The 6,370-nt window shown below is 36.2% G+C and overlaps 1 long non-coding RNA gene across 1 annotated transcript; it reads left to right on the forward strand.

Moving 5' to 3' along the window:
• Positions 1 to 4,396, forward strand: LOC133746353 (uncharacterized). Its single transcript, XR_009864089.1, has 3 exons — positions 1 to 455; positions 3,036 to 3,156; positions 3,272 to 4,396. It is a non-coding gene; the product is annotated as an uncharacterized LOC133746353 (long non-coding RNA).
• Positions 4,397 to 6,370: the final 1,974 nt, after the last annotated feature.

Consider the following 6,370-nt stretch of genomic DNA (forward strand, 5'->3'; position numbering starts at 1 on the left):
CGTCTCCAGGTTCCTCTCTCTCTCTCTCTCTAACTATATCCATGCAGCCCCTTAACCAATCACACATACAAATTAACTTTGATCTCGAACTGATTGCAGAGTTTTCACTCATATTCAGCTTGAAGAAGATCTCAAGTCCATGTTTGCGTCCTCGGCTGCTCAGTCACAAAGCGACGGCCAATTCATCTATCCCTCAGATTTTCAGGTCAATTGCTTTACTTCCTTCCCATTTGTTCTGGGTATGTTTAATTTGATCTGTTTCTTTGATTTCTGAGTTGAATTGACACAGAGTGGGGGTTGATTGGTTCGATTAGGTTTTGGGTGTCCACTATTTGATTCGAAAGTTTGCTTTTTCTGAGGAATTTGTATTTGATTGATTGCAAATAGAGGTTTTTCTCTTCTTCTTTTCTATGTTGGAAGTGTAAAGCCTGCCTCTGTCTTTCTCCGTCTGGAAGGTGAGTTGTTTATTTGAGAGGTTTGGATGAAAATTCCTCATAACATTCTTAATGTACTTAATTGCAGGGTTTATTATGATTTGAAGTGAATCTAAAATTCCTCTTCATGTTTTGGGTCCCTCCTTTGTTTTTACACTTTAAATCCCTTGCTGCCTAAATTCAACAACACATAAATAGTATGCTTATGTCTACAGATGGTCTCAATACTCAAACAGTAGGCCTGGGCTCGGCTCGGGTCGGGCCTGAAATTTGGTAAAACCGAGACCGAGCCCGAAATAATCGGTTCGGGCTTTTTCAAAACTGGAACCCGACAGAAACCGATCCCAAACGGGTCGGTTCGGTTTTCGGGCTTTTCGGGCCCAAAATCCAAATAGTCTTGAGCTTGCTGTTTTCCCAGTTTTTCAAAAACTCATCTGGACTTCTGGCAAAACTGCCAGACTCATTTTGGCACCTGGAAATCTGGGATGCATATCAACTTCACAAACTCATTAACATAACTTATCATACAACATTACAACCTATTCAAACATTCAAAATTTCAAATGTTCAATCAAACTTAAATTTTACAACACAAAGTCACAACTCACAACTCACAATTACATGTCCAACTCCAACAGATTAAAGTCATTAAACTCATTAAACAACAATCCAAATTGAACAATCATTAAAATGTTCAATCAAACTGAAATTGTGAATGGTTCAACAGAAAGTGAGAAAATAATCAATTAATCAAACATGAACAGAAACTGAAGTTTTGCACAAAGTGTCAAACTGTGAAATAAGTCGAATAACTCAAGCTTCCGGCCCCTAGCTGCTCGGCCTACCCACTGCTGCCTTGCTCCACAAGTCCAAAACTCCAGGCCTACGACAAGTGCACACTGCACAAATCTGCAGAACATTTCAAAATTTCAAATTACAAATAAAAATTTAAAATGCATAACCTGTAAGTGTAAAGGAAGAGTTTCTGAACAACTAAACAACTAAACATGTAAAATGCCTGTCATTAATGAACTTCACAGAGTTGCTAAACTACCGAGTCAAGTTCACAATTTCACATTTTCACATCTTCACATACATAGTTACATACATGAACTGATGAACACAATACCAAATCAGCCAAGACCATACCATTAACCAAATGCAGAACATTAACATTAACCAAATGCCAAATGATTGAAAACAAGACCATACATTAACCAAATGCAGTACCTTATTCACCACATTGAAGTTTAGAAAATTCATAATGAAAAAGTGAAATTGAAAACCCTAGATTACTCATTACTGAATACTGACCTGCGAGGAGTGAAGTGCAGACTACAAAGCTTCGAGAGTTCGAGGAGAATCGAGTCAATCGACTATTAGATCGAAACCATGTGGAATTGAAGATCCGAGAGCTCTCTCTGAGATCGTCGGGCATCGGCGACGGGGAATTTCTGGAGCTTTGCGTCCAGTGGTTCACTGGCGGAGGCGGATTAGAATGGCGGAGGAGCTGGTATCGAGCTGGTGGCGAACGGAAAGCTGAGATCGGAGAGAGAGAGAGAGACTGAGAGAGAAGAGAGGGTCAGAGGGAGGCTGAGAATCTGAGATCGGGTTAGTCTCGACTCGATGACTTAGGTGGGTTAGGTACTTAGGTCTTAGGTTTTTTTTTTTTAATATTTAACATATTATTATATCACCCAATCATAGAATGACAAGTGGCAAATGAGACACAATTCGGTTCGGGTCGGTCTTTCGGTCTCTGAATTTTTGAAGCCCGAGACCGAACCGATTACATACATTCGGGTCGGTCTTTGAACCGAACCGAGAATTCCCATATTAAAACCGAACCGAATCGGTCTTTTTTGCTCGGTCCGGTTCGGTCCTTCGGGTCCAGACGCCCAGGCCTAACTCAAAGTAAAGGAAGATACTGTTTGTTTTGGTACAAGTCAAATTTGGTATTCAAATCGATGGTATATTTATCATGTTTATTATGATCATCATTGTTGTACATGTTTATAAAATGATAAATCCTTGGTTTAACAGACAACTTTGTTTGATGCCACTGATATAGACGTAATCCAGGATTCACTTGGTTGGAAATGAAATTTGTTAATATGATTGTGGAAATAAATCCAAAAATGGTAATTGAAAGGAAGTTTTGTAATATGGTAGTCTCCTTTCTTTTTCTTTCTTTTTTGGATTATAATATGGCAAGAAATCTGGGATTGTTCTCTGTTATTTAGGCAATTTAGGGATACTTTCTTCCAAGGTTTTGGGATGAGTTGAGTTTTCATTCTTCCAAGGTTTGATTTGTGTCTTTGTTTTATAATTTCTTCTAATTGATTGCCATTTAAAGTCTGTATTCAGTTGTTAGTATTTAAAAACACTGTTGATTTTTCTGGCCTAAGAAATATAGAAGAAATGTATAGATTGTTTATAGAGGACTAATATCTTGGTTCGAAATGACATGCTGCATTGTCAGTTTATCCTCATATGAAAGCACTTGCACATTTTCTGTTCAGTTTAACCTCCTTTTTTTTTTTTTTTTGGTCTGAAAGTCTAACCTCTTTTGGTGATGACAAATTTTTTCCTCTTTTGAAGTTGTGGTAGAAAAGAGAAGAAGAGGGATTGAAATCGGTAAGGTTCTAAAGTTTGATTGAAATCAGTAAGGTTCGAAAGTTTGAAGCTGTGGTAGAAAGGAGAAGAAGAGGGATTGAAATCAGTAAGGTTCTAAAGTTTGAAGCTTTCATTCGGTTAGATTTTGGGGGTTGCATTTTTGTTGTTTTTTGCTGGAATTGGGTTTTGGGTTTGATTTGTTGTTTGGTTGTCTTTTGCAGTTCTAAATATTGTTCACTGGAATATCTAGGAAAGAAGAATAGGGACTGAAATCGATAAGATTTCAGAATTTGAAGCTTTGATTTGATAATTTTGTCGTGCAATTGTCACGGTCGATTGTACTTGGATCTCAATATTATGTTATTATGGGTTTTCGGTTTGATCTGTTGTTTGATTGTCTTCCGCAGTTCTAAATATTGTTCATTTGAATATTTGGGTGTTTTTGCTCTGTTGAATCACCTTTCGTTCTTATTATGTCATATTTTTGGTATGCTGGGTTTTGAGAAATAAGATAGCTATAAAGAAAGTATGCAGTTTATTGATCATATTTGGTATGCTGCGTTTTGATCCTCAAGGATTAGACTTTGCAATTAGAAGTGGAGATTATTGTTTTTACTATTTTTTCTTTCTTTATTTGTTTTTAGGTATTAAAAATGTAATTTGTTGTTTTTATGTAGTTTAGACTGGAAAGTTGTATATGGTGGGATATTAAGATTCTGTATCATTGTTGCTGTATTTATTTGATGTGAAATTTGGGATTTTGTGATCAAAAGATTAGTTATTATATCAATGCTTTATGATACTACTTGCTTTAAGTGGAGGTTTTTTTGGCCAGATCACCTTAGTGATTAGTCATGATCAATTTTGTGGTGTACTGATGAAACTACTGTCATTGTTTGGTGGCAGACGAACATATGAATTAGCTAGATTTTGACCGGAACCCTCACTGTGAGTGACTAAAGATCTTATACTTCAGCTTCAGCTTTCTTTGTCCGTATAATATTTGTCTGGGATTTAAAGCCAATTAACTTGAAACAGACCATGTTGGCAGTAGATTGCACGTTGGATTCCACACAAATTTGATATCCGGAACCAGTTTCTATATAAACGGTGCTTTAAGATGAACACCTACTGTCTCTAATTCATCTTCTGTCTAATATACAATATTCATAAGCTCTATACATGTATGAATGCATCTTCAGTTTAATTAAAAAGTCCCCTGGATTCTTCCTTAATGATCAGCTAATTTCTTACCATTAAACTGTTAATTATTGTGGTTCAACGTCTAACTAATGTAAAAATGGAGGCATAGTGTTCAATTGCAGCAAAGTAGTATACTCCCCTCATTTGCCAGTAACCGATGTTCTGTTGTGTTTTATCATTGCACTGAACTGTGGTTAATTGAACTTTAGTTGTTTATCTGCATTTGCTTTTCAATCCACATATAATCGTGTCATTCCATTCATGTTCCCCTTACCTTCTTCTCTAAACTATTTTACTTCTATGAATAAGAAAAGTTAACCTCAAATATAATAATGCTATTCTTGATAATTCTTCAAATATTTTGCAGGACTGTACACACAACTCCATCCATTCAAGACAAAACTCAATCAACAGCTATTTCAGGAGCATACTTCAATTCAATTTATGCATTGTAATACAAAATTTTGGCCAAAATGTACCTCACTTCAGAACATAATTTCAATAAAAACAATTCCTCTGGAATTTTTCCCTGCGTGCCTTACACAAAAATTTCTGGTATCTAATTCTATAATATTAACAACATTATTACCATCCATTCAAGCAATTACTCTCTTCCACATTTATAACAATAAATTCCGCAACAAAGTGCGGGCATATTTTCTAGTTGGTTTTGAACCGGATGTTTAATGCACAGTAGGTACTCAACTCGCATCGGGTTGGTAGATCAAACAATTTCCATATAAGTTGATGATTATGATCACTCTCTAATCTCTCTTAACTGAAGTTAGGTTTTACAGGGACTAATTTAGTGAAGAAAGTCTAAGTTGGGGTGGCCATGAAATTTGGCATATCAAACTCATGAATCACAATCATTAATTTGTTTCAAAATAAGATATGCATACTGCCTCTGCTATCATATGTGAAGAAACACCAAAAATATTTTTCACACGTCATTTTTTTAGCATTTAATTGATGAGTCGGATATGTCATGTGATACATCAGCTTCATGGATCCGGCTCCTCTAAAGTGAGGAGACTGTGAATTTACTTTAATTTGATAAAATCTTGACTCTTTGTCTAATCTAATATAAAGGCTAGGGTTCTAAAAATTGACACGTCAATCTTCCACCAATTATTGATTTTTTTTTCTTCTAAACCCCCCGTTAACGCGAGCAAAACAAAAACAAATGGAGTTAAACCGTACCGTACAGTCTTTCTCCTATGTGTGGCTGCCTTACTCTTTCTCTGTGCTTCCATGGAAACTCTCCCATGGTTACCAGAAAGCATAAATAAAATCAGATTTAGTTGAAGAACTAGCCAGTAGCCATAAACAAAGGCAAAGTATCCTCACCAAGCACCCCAGTCTTGATCAAAAGGCCACAATCTTGCATATTCACGTCCAAATTGTCCAATTTAGTGTTTACTAGACAATGAAAAGTTTTCCTTCATACTTCTACCCCACACAAAACTCTGCCAATTCAATAGCTTCTTTCAATGTCTTAGATACTGATCGACTGCAACGGCTCCTTACAAAGAGCATTCTTGGAGAAGCAGGGGTGGCTACACAAGTCTAATAATCGTGACGGGATCTGCTCCAGCTTTGAAATGATCATCTTCCAGGAAACCCCTTAAGCTTTCTTGCCTATTCAGTGCCAATGGAACAAGCTCCCTTGCTTGTGATAACCATTCTTCGGGTGACCGGGTATTGGTCAAAACCTTGCTACCACCTTCTTCCACCATGATTTCAACCCGGGTATTAATCAAGGGAAAATTCTATAGTACATACCAGTATCTCATACACACATTTACAAATGTGACAACAAATTTGTTGTCAGAGTGGTAATGTTGAGTCCTATTTTGTGTAATCTTAGTTCAAATAACGGTAATTACACCTCCTACGACATTGTTACAAGTTTTTGAACAAATTCGTTGTCAATGTTATAATTTTTGTTTAACTATATGTAAATAGTGTAAATGAATATGGTAACTTTTGTTCTCAATGTTGTAATTTTGATTCAAATAATTGTAATTTTTTGTTCAAATAGATGTAAAATGAGTGCATGAGATACTGGTATGTACCATAGCTTATTGGATACCAGAGCTAGACCAACTGAAATT

The sequence above is a fragment of the Rosa rugosa genome, chromosome 4 (genome assembly GCF_958449725.1).
Source record: "Rosa rugosa chromosome 4, drRosRugo1.1, whole genome shotgun sequence".
NCBI classification, from domain to species: domain Eukaryota; kingdom Viridiplantae; phylum Streptophyta; class Magnoliopsida; order Rosales; family Rosaceae; genus Rosa; species Rosa rugosa.